Source organism: Narcine bancroftii, chromosome 5 (assembly GCF_036971445.1).
Source record: "Narcine bancroftii isolate sNarBan1 chromosome 5, sNarBan1.hap1, whole genome shotgun sequence".
Lineage (NCBI taxonomy): Eukaryota > Metazoa > Chordata > Chondrichthyes > Torpediniformes > Narcinidae > Narcine > Narcine bancroftii.
This window is the reverse complement of record NC_091473.1, coordinates 72,921,820-72,937,020: the sequence shown is the minus strand read 5'-3', so window position 1 is coordinate 72,937,020 and position 15,201 is coordinate 72,921,820. Positions and strand designations below refer to the sequence as shown.

The 15,201-nt window shown below is 38.0% G+C and overlaps 1 protein-coding gene across 1 annotated transcript in view; it reads right to left on the bottom strand.

Annotated features, from left to right (window-relative positions):
- Positions 1 to 15,201, bottom strand: part of cdc73 (cell division cycle 73, Paf1/RNA polymerase II complex component, homolog (S. cerevisiae)) — a 328,288-nt gene that overhangs the window by 38,803 nt on the left and 274,284 nt on the right. The window lies entirely within an intron of this gene.

Below are 15,201 nucleotides of genomic sequence, written 5' to 3'. Positions count from 1 at the left end.
AGTATCAGGGTACAAGATCAATGCAAATAAAAGTGAAGTGATGCCAATTAATAATGCGGATTTCACAAATTTTAAGAAAGAATCACTATTTAGATGGCAAACACAAGCAAGCCGATATCTAGGTATACAACTAGTTAATAATCTAGGCCATTTATACACACTAAATTATCAGCCATTAATGAAGAAATTACAAGACAACTTAGAACATTGGAAAGACTTACCACTAAAACTGATAGGGAGGGTAAATTGCATTAAAATGAATATCTACCCAAGGATACAATACCTATTTCAATCGTTACCAATTCACTTAACAGGGAAATTCTTCAATGAGCTAAAGAAAACAATTAAGGAAATTCTTATGGAAAGGGGGGAAACCGAGGATAGTGCTAGATAAATTAAAAGAATGGTACAAACAATGGGGGCTTACAGGTACCAAACTTTAAGAATTATTATAGAGCAGCACAATTAAGATACCTATCAGATTTTTATCAAACAAGGGAAAAACCAGATTGGACCAGATTAGAGCTAGATAAAATAGGGGAGAAGGTACCTGAACATATACTATATAAGTGGGATGAAAAGCTGGTGTAACATAGGAATTCACCAGTACTGCACCATCTGCTCAACATTTGGAAGAAGATTCACGTAAAAAGGAATAAAACAAATTATCAACTACCAAAATTAATACTGACACAAAATCAACTAATCCCTTTCACAATAGATAATCTTTCCTTTAGAGAATGGGAGAGAAAAGGGATCAAAAAAATAGAAAATTGCTTTTTGGGAAATAAATTATTATCTTTTGAACAAATGAAGGACAAATATAATATAACTCACGATACAATGTTTGCATACCACCAACTGAAAACCTATTTGAAGGACAAATTGGGAAGCAGGCTGAGGTTACCAGAAGGAAACAATTTTGAATATGCGATTACAAACACAATGATAATTAAAAGATTTATAACAAACATGTACATCAAACTGCAAGAGAAAGAGAACGAGGAAACAAGCTGTAAACCCAAACAAAAATGGGAACAAGATCTAAACATAAAGATAATGAATGAAACATGGGAAAAGCTATGCTCCGGAACTATGAGAAATACAATAAACATGAGGTTACGCATGATACAATATAATTGGTTACACAGCCTATACACCACGCCCCAAAGTTAAATAAATGGGACCCAACAGTATCAGACAGATGTTTTCGCTGTAAGAAGGAAACGGGAACAACAGTACATGCAATTAGGGCATGTGAGAAAGTGGAAAAGTTTTTGGAAGATCTAGACCAAGTATTAAATAAAATCACAAAAAGCAACATACCAAAAAATCCAGAGATCTTTCTTCTAAGTAATATAAGAAGTAAAGAACTTGGACTCCATTTGGATGGAGCACAAAAAAGATTTATTATGATAGCCTTAGCTGTAGCAAAACAATGTATAATGTCAACCTGGAAATCAGAAGAGAGCCTGAGAGTATAGCAATGGTAGATAGAAATGAATAAATGTATTCCATTGGAAAAAATAACATATAATTTAAGAAATAACATCACAGTATTCGAACAAATTTGGGAACCGTACATGGAACACAACAGAGAAGTCCTACCGCGGACCTCCACCACCTAAAATGACAGAAGGAGAAGAAGTAGAATGACAGAAAGTAGAAGACACAAATTTCTTGTTTATTTTCATTGTGTGATGACATTGTTTAATGGGTTTAATGTATCATATATGTTGAACGTTGAGTGGGTGGGGAGGGAGGGTGAAGGAGGGAGGGAAGGGAGAGGGAAATGTTTGTGTGTATTTTGGTTAGTATGGTTCATAGTGTGAAAAATTTTTTAAAAATTTTAAAAATTCAGACAACTCTATATTAGTGCATTCTTGCTCATTCTTGAAATTTATCAATAAGTTTGTGACTATCATATTAGTTTAGTTAAACAAAAATTAGATGTAGCATATCAACTATTAAAAAAAAACAATTACATGCAACAAATGTCCATCCAATGGAGATGTACCATGTGAAAGCACATTCTTATCTAATAATTACCATTTAAATATGTCACAAGTTTGTTGATCTGAAATATTAACTTTGTTTCTCGCTCCAGCGATACTGCTTTATCTCCTATTTCCAGCATTTGCTATTTTGTATTTTAAAGCGTATATACTTGTGTAATAGATGAGTTTTGGGGACTAATATTTGGTGTCAAATTTGGGGGTTCAACTTTTACATGGACACTACTTTTGACTGCGGTAAGTATCTACGTTGTTCAAAGGGGGTCAGAGCTTGGATGGCCAGAACCAGGTGGTAAATCTGCATTTAGGGTATCGGCAGTTCAGATGGGCAGGTGGCTGGGTGAGGATCAATGGTCGGGGAGTCAGGAGGTCTGGTGGGCAGATGGCTGAGGTGACGAAACCTGGTCAGGGTTACTGGGAACTCTGGTGGGTGGCCGGTTGGTGTAAGGATCCTTAGTTGGGGTGTCAGGAGCTCGGGTGGGTGGGCCATTAGGGCCAAAATTAAGGGGGTTGACTTTTAGAATCAGAATCAATTATCATGAACATCATGAAATGTGGTGTCTGCAGCAGTAGCATAGTGTAAACATTCATATTATAACCATATTGCAACATTACTATAAATAAAAAAAGATTAAAATTGTATAGTGCACAAAAAGTAAGGCACTGTCTTTGGTTCAATGATTATTCAGGAATCTGATGGCAGTGGGAAGAAGCTGTCCTTGTGCCATTGAGTGCTTGTCTTTAGGCTCCTGTACCTTTTCCCCTATGGTAGTAGAGAGAAGAGAGTAAGGTCTGGGTGGTGGGGGTCTTTGAGGATAGAGGCTGCTTTTTTGAGACACCGTCTCATCTAGATGTCCTCAAAGGAATGAATGTCCTCTGGAGTTTATTCTAGCCCTGAGAGTTATGTCGAGGCAGTGATGCAACCAGCCAGAATGCTCTCCATGGTATTAACTGTAGAAGTTTCCAAGAATTTTCCTCAGACACTTCACAAAGTATAGCCACTGGCAAGTCTTCTTTGTGGTCGCATCAAAATAGAGACTTCAGGACAGATCCTCGGAGATGTTGAGAGCCAAGAATTTGAAGTTTTTGACCCTCTCCACCACTGAGCCCTCGATGAGGACTGGATCATGTTTCCCTGACCTCCTTCCAATCATCTCTTTGGTTTTGCCAAGATTGTTGCCATTACACCATTTAATGAGCTCCTTCCTGTATGCTTCCTCATAGTAGTTTGCGATTCTGTCAACAACTCATCGGCAAACTTGTTGCCTGGCCACACAGTCATGGGTGTATAAGGAGTAGAGCAGTAGGCTAAGCATGCATTCTTGGAGTGCGGCTATGTTGATAATCAGTGAGGAGAATATATTGTTTCCAATTCATACTGATTGTGGTCTTCTGATGAGAAAGTCAAGGGGGTAAAGAAGTCTAGAGTTTGTAGCTTCTTGACTAGCACTGAGGGAATAATGGTATTGAATGTAATCAGTGAAGAGCAGCCACATGTATGAATTGCTGTTTTCAAGGTGATCCAGAGCAGAACGGAGAGCCAGCGATATTGTGACGATAGGCAAATTGCAGTGGGTCCAGATCTTTGCATAGGTACGTGTTAATTCTGGCCATGACCAGCCTCTCAAATTAATTCATCACAGTAAAAGTTAGTGCTACTGGGTGGTAGTCATTGAGGCAGCTCATACCTCTTCTTGGGTACCGGGATGATTGATGCCTTTCTGAAGCAGATGGGAGCCTCCTGACTGCAGCAATAAGGGGTTGAAATGTCTGTGAACATTCCTGCTAGTTGGTTGGCGCAGATTTTCAGTACCCTGTTAGTACGCCATCAGGGCCTGGCGCCTTGCGAGGGTTCACTCTCGAATGGTGTTCTAACTTTGCCCGCAGATATCACAGGGTCCTCAGCCTTTTCAGGGATTTTAGAGGGGATTGTTTGGGTTTTCCCCTAAAAGCAGGCATAGAAGGTGTTCAGCTCATCGGGTAATGATGCATCACAGGCATCTATAGTGTCGCCTCGCTTTGTAGACTGTAATGGCCTGCACTCCCTGCCATAGCTGACGTGTATCTGAGTTTAGCTTCCTCCAGAATTGCCACTTTGCTTCAGGGATGGCCTTCCACAGGTTGTACCTGAACTTCTTGTAAAGATCCCAATCCTCGGCTTAAATGCCCTTGTTCTCACCCTCAGCAGGTTGCAAATTCTTTGAATCATACAGGGCTTCTGGTTGGGGAACACCCGGTATGTGCTTGCAGGCACACACTCATCCACGCAGGTCTTGATGAAATCAATGGGACCTGTTGCACATTCATTGAAGTCTATGGATGAGTTCTTGAATATGTTGCAGTCTACCAATTCAATGCAGTCCTGCAAATGCTCTTCCGCCTCCCTCAACCACACCTTTGATGTCTTCACCACTTGGAGCTGTGGTCCTCAGTCTCTGCTTGTACACTGGGAGTAGAAGAAGCCAGGTGATTAGACTTGCAGAAGTGGCTCAGTATGCATTCTTTATGGTGGTGTAGTAGTGGTCGAGTGTGTTGGTTCCCCTGGTCTTGTATGTGACGTGTTGGTGGTAGTTGGTCAGAAACTTCTTCAGGTTGGCCTGATTGAAGTCTCCCACAATGATCGGTAAGGCATCCGGATGTGCTGTCTCATGGCTGTTAATCACAGTGCTCAGTCCCTCCAGTGCCAACCTGACATTAACCTGAGGCGGAATGTACACTGAGACCAGAATGATGGCAGTGAACTCCCTTGGCAGGTGGAATGGGTGACATTTGATCGCCAGATGTTCCAGGTTGAGGGGGCAGGTCTGGGACATGACCGTCACATCTGTGCACCATAATGAATTGACGATGACACAAACGCCACCTCCCCTGGATCTTCCAGATGCCATTCAGTTAGCGTGATGGTGGGTGTAGCCCTAGGGCTGCAGCACTGTGTCTGGAATGTCTGCATTTAGCCATGTTTCTGTAAAGCACATCACACAGCACTCCCTGATGATTCTATGATGTTGAGTCCGGCTTGGGGTTCATCAAGTTTGTTCTCCAATGATTGTACATTGGTCAGGAAGATGGTAGGGAGTGGAAGCCTCAGGGCCTAGTGTCTCAGTTTGACCTTTAGCCCCCCCCCCCCCCCCCACCCCTCTACCAACTGCGTCCACATGGCCAGGTCTTCTTCTTTACCTGGTCCGTGCGTCCGCTGCTGGTAGGTCCCGCGGTGTTTAAATGGCCCGTGCCCTGTCCCTTTAAATTCTCCACGATGTTTAAATGTACTGTGTCTGCTGCTTGGAGTTCCCATAATGTTATTATTGCTTTACTTGCCTGTGCACTGAAATAAGCGTTTTTTGAGCCAAAAAAAAAGGGGGGGGGTCGACATTTATATGGGATCCACTATTACACAAAGGTATTTCAAACAATGCAATGTTTTCTTTTCAGAACCAATATTCTATGTTTTAAGGAATGTTTGTGTTGCTGGATGTACTAAACAAGATACTATGTAATTTATTATTGAATATATGATTTGGAGCAAGTATGCAGAAAATGCCTCAGCCTGGCAGCATATTGATTAAGCATTCAAAATTAATTTATCATTAGAACATCAAAAATACAATACAGTCTAACTCCAGAAGCCGACTCCAAACCCTCCCCTTGGCCTACTACCACACATACACACTGGACTACCCTAAGCCTAGGGGAAGATTCGGAGTCGGGACTCAGGTGTTGCCGTTAGGAGCTCCGGTGACCAGGGAGACAGGAGCCTGCTGACTTGCCAGTGAGTATTTCACCTGCCAAGGAAGGCTCCTCAGGGATCAGCAGCAGCAGTGGGGACGTGTCAGGTATTGGTGGTGGTGGTTGGGAGGTCTCAGTGATCAGCGATGACGTTGTGGCCAGCATTATTTTAATGCTTAAAAAGCCATCCCTTGTTGCTTATTGTTGCTTAAACACTGTTACAAGTGATTTACTGTTGCTACTGGGCTATTTTTTTTAAAAATGACCAGTTATCCGAAAAAAATGTTTATCTGACATAGGCCCAGTTCCGACCATTTTGGATAATCGAAGTTGTACTGTATTTCATAATAGGTATGAGGAAAATTTAAATGGCAAAATTATCTTTATGGGCAAATATTTGAGTGGAAATTACCACAGGAGTAGTTCATTGCAATAACAGCATTGTTCTGAATAATAATCAATTTTATTTTATAATGAATTGAAATATGCAAATTGAATTCCTTTCTCTTACATTTTCAGGTGCAAGACACATAGCCTCATACAGCTAGTTTCATGAACCTTTGAAAAGTAGTATTCATTTAATATACAATATTTTTACATTAAATGTTTGTTTGACATAAAATATTGCATGATTTGATCTGATATTGGAGTGCTAATTTTGTATCAAAGAGATCACAGATTTGATGTTTCACATGCTCCATTAACATTTAAACATACTGTTATCTTATGCATTAAAGATAATTAAAATATTTACATGAAAATGAATTCAAGACAATGGAATAAATTGCACATATCATACTGGAAAATTCATAAAGAATATAATCCAAAGCATAATTTGACATTTTCTCTAGATGAAGTTTCTTGATGATCTCTGATGCTGTTGTTATTAAAAAGGATCTATCAATGAAAAACTGAAATACATAATCATTTAAATTGGCACTTAAAAACTTGCACAGAAAAGGATCTGAGTGACAAGAATAAAAGCTATTATTTAATTGGTACCTTCAGTACAGGAAAAAAGCCCCAAGGCTTTTCTCAAGAATACTTAAAAATAAACATTCATGTCAAACTACGTATTAGGACCAAGATCTGAAATCTGAGTCAAAGGTAGATTTAAAGGAATAATTGAATAAAAAGAAAGACTGAGGTTCAGGACAGAAATCCCAAGTTTGCAGTCCAAGGTAAGAAACGGAATGGTGCAGGTAGTTTGGAGAAATATACAGCTAGTTGAAATAAGGTGGGGCATCACTGTGAAAGAATTTAAGAAATTTAAAACAGATACATCACGTAATCAAAATTAACAAATGTGGGTGTCATAAAATTTGTCATTGTAGTGCCAAGGAGAGCATTGGGAAGATCCCATAGGAATTAAATGACTTCAACTAGCATACAATGTTTTGGGTGATCTCACAATTACGAAAATCAAGTGAAGGCATTGAAGCAGACATGTGGGCACTGGAATATTTAAGTTTAGAGGCATTAAAGGTGGAGAAGATGGTGGCATGGTTGGCATAGCCATCAGTACAAGGCTGTTACAGCTTCAGCACTTGGGACTGGGGTTTGAATCCCACGCTGTCTATAATGAGTTTGTACTTTTTCTCCCATGTCTGCATGGGTTTTCCCTGGGGGCTCTGGTTTCCTCCCAGGGGTTATAGGTTAATTAAGTGTAATTGGGCAGCACCCAGTTTGTGGGCTGAAATGGCCTATTGCCATGCTATATGGCTAAATAAATTGAAATTTAAGAAGATTTAAACAGCAGACAAGCTGGTATAAGCAAATTTAGTCAACATTAGTGGTGGAAATAAGCTGACTTACTGATCGCATGAATCTGTGATTTGAAGCTCATCTTGAGGTCAAGTCTGAAATTAAGGTAGGGAACCATCTGGTTCCACTTCAAGCAGGTGCAAAATCATTTTGCAGTCCTCTACAACTCATCTCCTAAGCTCAATTACATAAAATCAATATATAATTTTACGATAATTAAAAAAATTAATCTACTCCATACCTAAAGCAACTAAAGAAATTGTGCAAATTAATTACCAGACAAATTAGAGTTAAAGTGCGATGCACTGCATAGAAAATAGATGGCATGGGATAATTATAAACATTAATCTGCTCAACAACATCAAGGCAGGATTAAATCACGAGATAGAAACGAGACAGTTTTGTTCCAGTTATCTGTAGCCAGACTACTCATCAGCTTGTTGATATCAGACACTGCATTTTTATGTTGATTATGAGGGATTGGTGATAACTACCATCAGTTATTTGGCAGCCATGCTCCAAGATCCGTAAGGAATTTGTGGAAATTTTCAACTTCTTTCAAAATTGAGTACAAAGTCGAGGGTTATTTGTGCTATTTGCATAAAACACAAACTGTCACCAAGCTCACATTTTGTTTGGAATTATCTATCGAGCCATGGATGTGAACAGCTGCTTTCAACATTTTACTGGTTTTAGAAAGCTTAAAATCATGCAGGAAGTCAGCATGTACTGTATACACAGCTTAGTAGTAGTGGCTGGATCGAGTGTGGGCAACAGTTCTCTTGTTTCACGCAGTTCCCAAAATACATTCCAAAAATCATTCAGGTTCCTTTTTGGAACAGTTTCAACCACCCCTCTGTGATCATTAACTGGAGTCAAGAGTTTTATAGTAAAGAAAGAGGCCCTTTGGCTAACATTGACTAAGTTGTCTATCCAGGTTCATCTCATTTGCTTGTGTTGGGCCCATATCCACGTACCTGTCACAATCGTACCCACCACCTCTTTACTTCCTCTAACAACTCATTCCATATATCCTTCACCCTCTGTGTAAAAGATGCCCTTCGGGTCACCTTTAAATAATTTCCCTTTCATCTTAACTTCATGCCCTCTAGTGTAAGGCCAACTACTGTGGAAAACAAAGGCAATGATGATTTACCTTAACTATGGGCTTATGATTTTATAAACCTTTTCAAGAGATTTCTGGAATCACTGCCTTGTAAACAATCCACTCATTTGGACAAGAAAATAGCACTTCAGATCCAATAAACCCAAAACAAAGTTGGAAGTGTATTTTATAACATTTTTTTCTTATTTATAAAGCACCTCTAACGGTGAAATGTCTCGTTATGTTGCATGAATCTTAAATAAAATCACCCAACTAACTGGGCAAATGAATAAAAGTTTAGGTTTCAAGATACATCTAAAAGAAAGAGAGACAGAAATGTTTAAAGGATTGGGAATGAAATTCCAAATCTAAATAGGTGAAGCCACAATTATCAATGGTAGAGCTTTTAAAATAAGATTGCACATTGAGAAGAAATAGAAATTTCAGAAGCCTCTAGAATGCGAGGGAGACATGAAATTTTAAACTAGAGCACTTTTGAAAATGAAAGCCATTATAAGTTAACAAGTGAAAAAAAATTAAGCCTCTGGCACTACATTGAACTCAACACCTTTAATTCTGCAGAGGAAATAAAATGAATCTTAAAAAAATGGTCCATTATAAATACAGACAACCATCATTAACAAAAATCCAAAGCAAATTATGGCTGGCAGATAAGCATAATCACCAATAGCCCCATTAAATTTTATCGAAAAGTGAAATGATTAATGACTTAGAATTTGCCATTACAGAAAAATATTAACTACAAATGATAATGAGTAGGAACTAACAAAAACTATTTGCATGGTTGAAAAATGAAAATATTTTCAGTAGGCTCTAAGTCGTCATAATATTGACACTTCTTGTGAAGAAGGCAGTTTTGTGTTCAATTAATGCAGTTTTTAACATATATTTCTGAACATCAGAAATTATTTCATACTTACAGCGAAAACATCTGTCTGATACTGTTGGGTCCCATTTATTTATTTGTATACCCTGTGTAACCAATTATATTGTATCATGCGTAACCTCATGTTTATTGTATTTCTCATAGTTCAGGAGCATAGCTTTACCCATGTTTCATTCTTTATCTTTATACATGCAATTTGGGCATGTGAGAAAGTGGAAAACTTTTGGGAAGATCTAAACCAGGTATTAAATAAAATCACAAAAAGCAACAAACCAAAAAACCCAGAGATCTTTCTTCTAAGTAATATAAGAAGTAAAGAACTTGGACTCGATTTGGATGGAGCACAAAAAAGATTTATTATGATAGCCTTAGCTGTAGCAAAAAATTGTATTATGTCAACCTGGAAATTAGAAGATAGCCTGAGAATACAACAATGGTACATAGAAATCACAGTATTCGAACAAATTTGGGAACCGTACATGGAACACAACAGAGAAATCCTACCACGGACCTCCACTGCCTAAAATGACAGAAGGAGAAGACGAAATGAACTGACCCAGTATGTAAAAGTAGAAGACACAAATTTCTCATTTATTTTCATTGTGTGATGACATTGTTTAATGGGTTTAATGTATCATATATGTTGAATGTTGAGTTAGTGGGGTGGGGGTGAAGGAGGGAGGGAAGGGAGGGGGGAAAAAGGGGAGAAAATGACACTGTGTATATTCAAGAGGGAAACGTTTGTGTGTATTTTGGTCAGTATGGTTCATAGTGTGAAAAATAAAAAAATTAATTAAAAAAATTATTTCATACTTGCATTAATTAGCATAAAACAGTTAATCTAGCCTGCTAGGGGAATTGGTGATGCCATAATGACAGATATTCTTACTATTGTATGCAAATCCTATTAATATTACAACACATTTTAGTTCATTTTTAAAAAAAATACACAGTTGTGCAAAAAAAAACTTTCCAGTGACTTAAAAGGGAATGCAGAAAACAAGGTCCCAGTGAATTTAAAAGAATGCAGGAATCAAGGTCACGTTGAGTTTGAAGAGAACACAAGAAATGTGCTCGCTGTAACTTTAAAAAGAACACAGCAAACATCACCTCATCAGTGAGCAGCTGAACTGTTGGGTTTTCCAAATAATCTGACAGCAGTTTGTCAGAGTTTTGCTGAACAAACTAAAAGAAAGTTACCTAGGTATTCAACTAGATAATAATCTAGGCCATCTATACAATTTAAATTATCAGCCATAATGAAGAAATTACAAAAGATGACTTAGAACATTGGAAAGATTTACCACTAACACTGATAGGAAGGGTAAATTGCATTAAAATGCATATCTTCCCAAGGATACAATACCTATTTCAATCGTTACCAATTCACTTAACAGAGAAATTCTTCAATGAGCTAAAGAAATTAATAAGGAAATTCTTATGGAAAGGGGGGGGAAATCGAGGATAGACAGAATGGTACAAACAAGGAGGTTTACAACTACCAAACTTTAAGAATTATTTTTGAGCAGGACAATTAAGATACCTATCAGATTTTTATCAAACAAGGGAAAAATCAGATTGGACCAGATTAGAGGTAGATAAAATAGGGGAGAAGGTACCTGAACATATACTATACAAGTGGGATGATAAATTGGTGAAACGTAGGAATTCACCAGTATTGCACCATCTGCTCAACATTTGGAAGAAGATTCACGTAGAAAAGAATAAAATAAATTATCAACTACCTAAATTAATATTGACACAAAATCAACTAATCCCTTTCACAATAAATAACCTTTCCTTCAGAGAATGGGAGAGAAAAGGGATCAAAAGAATAGAAAATTGTTTTTCAGGAAATAAATTATTATCTTTTGAACAAATGAAGGACAAATATAATATAACTCACGATACAATGTTTGCATACCACCAACTGAAAACCTACTTGAAGGACAAATTGGGAAGCAGGCTGAGGTTACCAGAAGGAAACAATTTTGAATATGTGATTACAGACACAATGATAATTAAAAAAATTTATAACAAACATGTACATCAAACTGCAAGAAAAGGAGAACGAGGAAGCTAACTGTAAACCTAAACAAAAATGGGAACAAGATCTAAACATAAAGATAAAGAATGAAACATGGGAAAAGCTATGCTCCGGAACTATGAGAAATACAATAAACATGAGGTTACGCATGATACAATATAATTGGTTACACAGGCTATACATTATACCCCAAAAGTTAAATAAATGGGACCCAACAGTATCGGACAGATGTTTTCGCTGTAAAAAGGAAACAGGAACAACAATACATGCAATTTGGACATGTGAGAAAGTGAAAAAATTTTGGGAAGATCTAAACCAGATATTAAATAAAATCACAAAAAGCAACATACCAAAAAACCCAGAGATCTTCCTTCTAAGTAATATAAGAAATAAAGAATTTGGACTTGATTTAGATGGAGCACAAAAAAGATTTATTATGATAGCCTTAGCTGTAGCAAAAAAATGTATTATGTCAACCTGGAAATTAGAAGACAACTTGAGAATACAACAATGGTACATAAAAATGAATAAATGTATTCCATTAGAAAAAAATAACATATAATTTAAAAAATAATATCATAATATTCAAACAAATATGGGAACCATACATGAAATATAATAGAGAAATTCTACCACGGACCTCCACCACCTAAAATGACAGAAGGAGAAGACAACAAAATGAACTGACTCAGTATATAAAAGTAAAAGACAAAAATTTCTTGTTTATTTTTATTAAGTGACGACATTGTTTAACGGGTTTAATGTATCTTATAGATTGAACTTTAAATAAATGGGAAGGGAGGGTGAGGGAGGGAGGGGGGAAAGAGGGAGTAAATGACACTGTATATATTCAAGAGAAAAAATGTCTGTATGTATTTTGGTCAGTATGGTTTATAGTGTTAAAAATAAAAAAAATAAAAAAAAACAAACTAAAAGAAAGTGAAAATGTTATTACTTCACTGCACATGAGGCAACAGATATGGCCAGGGCAACACACCTGATGCAAGACATGTACATGAATATAGGCACGTTGGTCAATGGAATAATGCACACGTAGTCTGATTATGTATTTGGATGTGTGTGTGTGTGTGTGTGTGTGTGTGTGTGTGTGTGTGTGTGTGTGTGTGTGTGTGTGTGTGTGTGTGTGTGTGTGTGTGTGTGTGTGTGGGTAGTCCTCTGGTTAAAAACATCCAATTTATGAACAACTCAAACTTATAAACTGATAAGCCGGCCGGAAGTAGAATGCTGTCAACCTCCAGTTCGAATGTGGTTGAGTTGACATCGTGAAAGATTATGCTGTACGATATTCTCATGCGATGCTGCCATAGTCCACCATTGTGAGAGAGTAGTGTTCCGCATATCACAAAATTGAAAAGCACGGATTCGAACATCACACCTCTACAGTACTAGTTTACAAGTGATTTGTGAACCAACAGTTTGGTGACACTTTACTGCCTCCTTGGGTTAAAGGCAGCTAGAAATGAACAGATGCTTCTTTGCAGCTGATTCCTCCTCCAAGATTCACATGGCAAAAATCTTAATACACCTATAGTCTATTTGTACTGTACCAAATCTACCAGATGTAAGGCTATTTATGAGAAAAAGAAAAGCTCTGTACAACCTCCTTTGATGCCTACTTCAAGAAATTGACTCCAGAAGGAACCCCCTCCCCATCTTTCCAGCAGCAGAATCAAAGCCTGACTCTCCAGCACCAAGGCCATCTTCTCCAACAGTAGCTGTCTCTCCATCATCTTCTCCTTCTTAATCAAATTATGTACTATATTATGTTTAAGATGTTGCAGTGTTATATATCCTATACATTAAGATAAACATTTGACTAACTGATGCTAAGGACTGTATGTACTTGTTCCAACTTAAATAGGAACTCGAGTAAAAAACAGACCTAGGTAAAATAACTAGTTTTTAACCACCCGTGTCCAGGTCCACGATACATTCGTGGACGTTGTGCGAACACCGTATTACTGTATATACTTAGTAAAGCTATATGGAATACTGAACTTACACTAAATTAAACTGTTAATTTTTTTTCTTCACTTTTTAAACTTTTATGGTAAACAGTTTCTTAGCCTATATCACATACAATTTAACCAAGAGAATCAGGATCATCAACATCACTGTTCACAACTTCCTCAATTTCTAATGGAAGAGCTTCATGTTGAATGACCTCCATTAGGGAGGTGCTGACTTCTTCAGGAATATGTCCAGTGCTGTTTGCCTCGTTTTCTCTTTCTTTTCTTCATAAATTCTTTTATATGCAGCCAACACTGCATGAGTATTCCTCTCCATCAGTGAAAAGCGTTCAGTGTTTGGGTCCATCTCTTCAGGAAGTTGTAAAGGCCGGCAAAGAATTTAGCTAACCCTTTAACAGTGAACCTCTTCTGCATCTTTTCTTCCTCTCCTCCTGCAGTTTCCTTTTCCCTTGCCTCTTCTTCAGCTATTAGCTCTTGCTCTAGTTCCAGCAACTTTTCATTTGTTAGTTCATCAGGAGTCACCTCTCAGAATTCTTCAGTATCCTCATCATCTATGTTTAGCTTCAGGTTGTTGTTTACCACGTCCACACCATTAATCTTTGCAGTCGCATCCTGTTTTTCAAATCCCTTAAAATCGTGCACCTACCATTTCAGTATTTTTTTCCATATTCCACTCAAGCACTCTTTCGTCACATCATCCCAGGCCCAAGCATCCCACAGGCAGCACTCAGTCTTGCAGTTGCACTCAGTCATCAGTTGCAGCAACACTCTGAGCAAAGATCCTCCTCAGGTAGTAGGTCTTGAATGCTGCAATAACCCCTTAGTTCATTGGCTGGATTAAAGAGGTGGTGTTTGGTTGGGAGGAACATCACTTTGATGTTGGGGTGAAGGTCACCAATGAAAGGAGGATGTTACAAATCTTGAAAGGTATGCTTTCTTCCAAGCAGTACTTCTCCATTTCACTGGCATAGCAATCAAGAAACCATTCTGAAACAGCGTTTGTGTCATCCAGGGATTTTTATTACTCATGTATGGTGTGTTTGTTATTGTTCTTGAAAGCCCTGGGGTTTTCATTATGCCAAATAAGAAATGGCTTTAACTTGTAGCCAGCAACATTTCCTCCTAACAATGCTATCACTCTGTCTTTAAAAGCCTTAAAGCCTGGCATTGACTTGGCCTCCTTGTGGATGAAGGTCCTTCTAGGCATTCAGAATAAGGTGGCTTTATCCATATTAAAAATTTGCTGGGACAAATAACCTCCCTCTACAATTAGTTTTTTTAAGGTTTCAACAAATTCTTTTGCTGTCTTGGCATCAGCACTCGCAGATCCACCACTTGCTTTCAAATTATGCAGCGACAAACATTGTTTGAAGTGTCTGAACCAGCCAGAGCTAGCACTAAACTCGATATCGTAGTCTGGTCCTGCTTTCTCTTTAAGCATCTGGAACAAGCTTCGTGCCTCAGCAGTAATCATCAATGTTGTGAGAGGGACTCACTTTTGTGTTTGGACGTCAATCCACGTCATTAGTAATTTCTCCATATCTGATATAGGTCCCTCTCGCACTTTTATTAGCCTTGTACCTTTCAGTCGAGCTGATCTTTTTAACAGCTTGAAGAACTTTTTCGTTGTTTTTGAGGATTGCCATGAT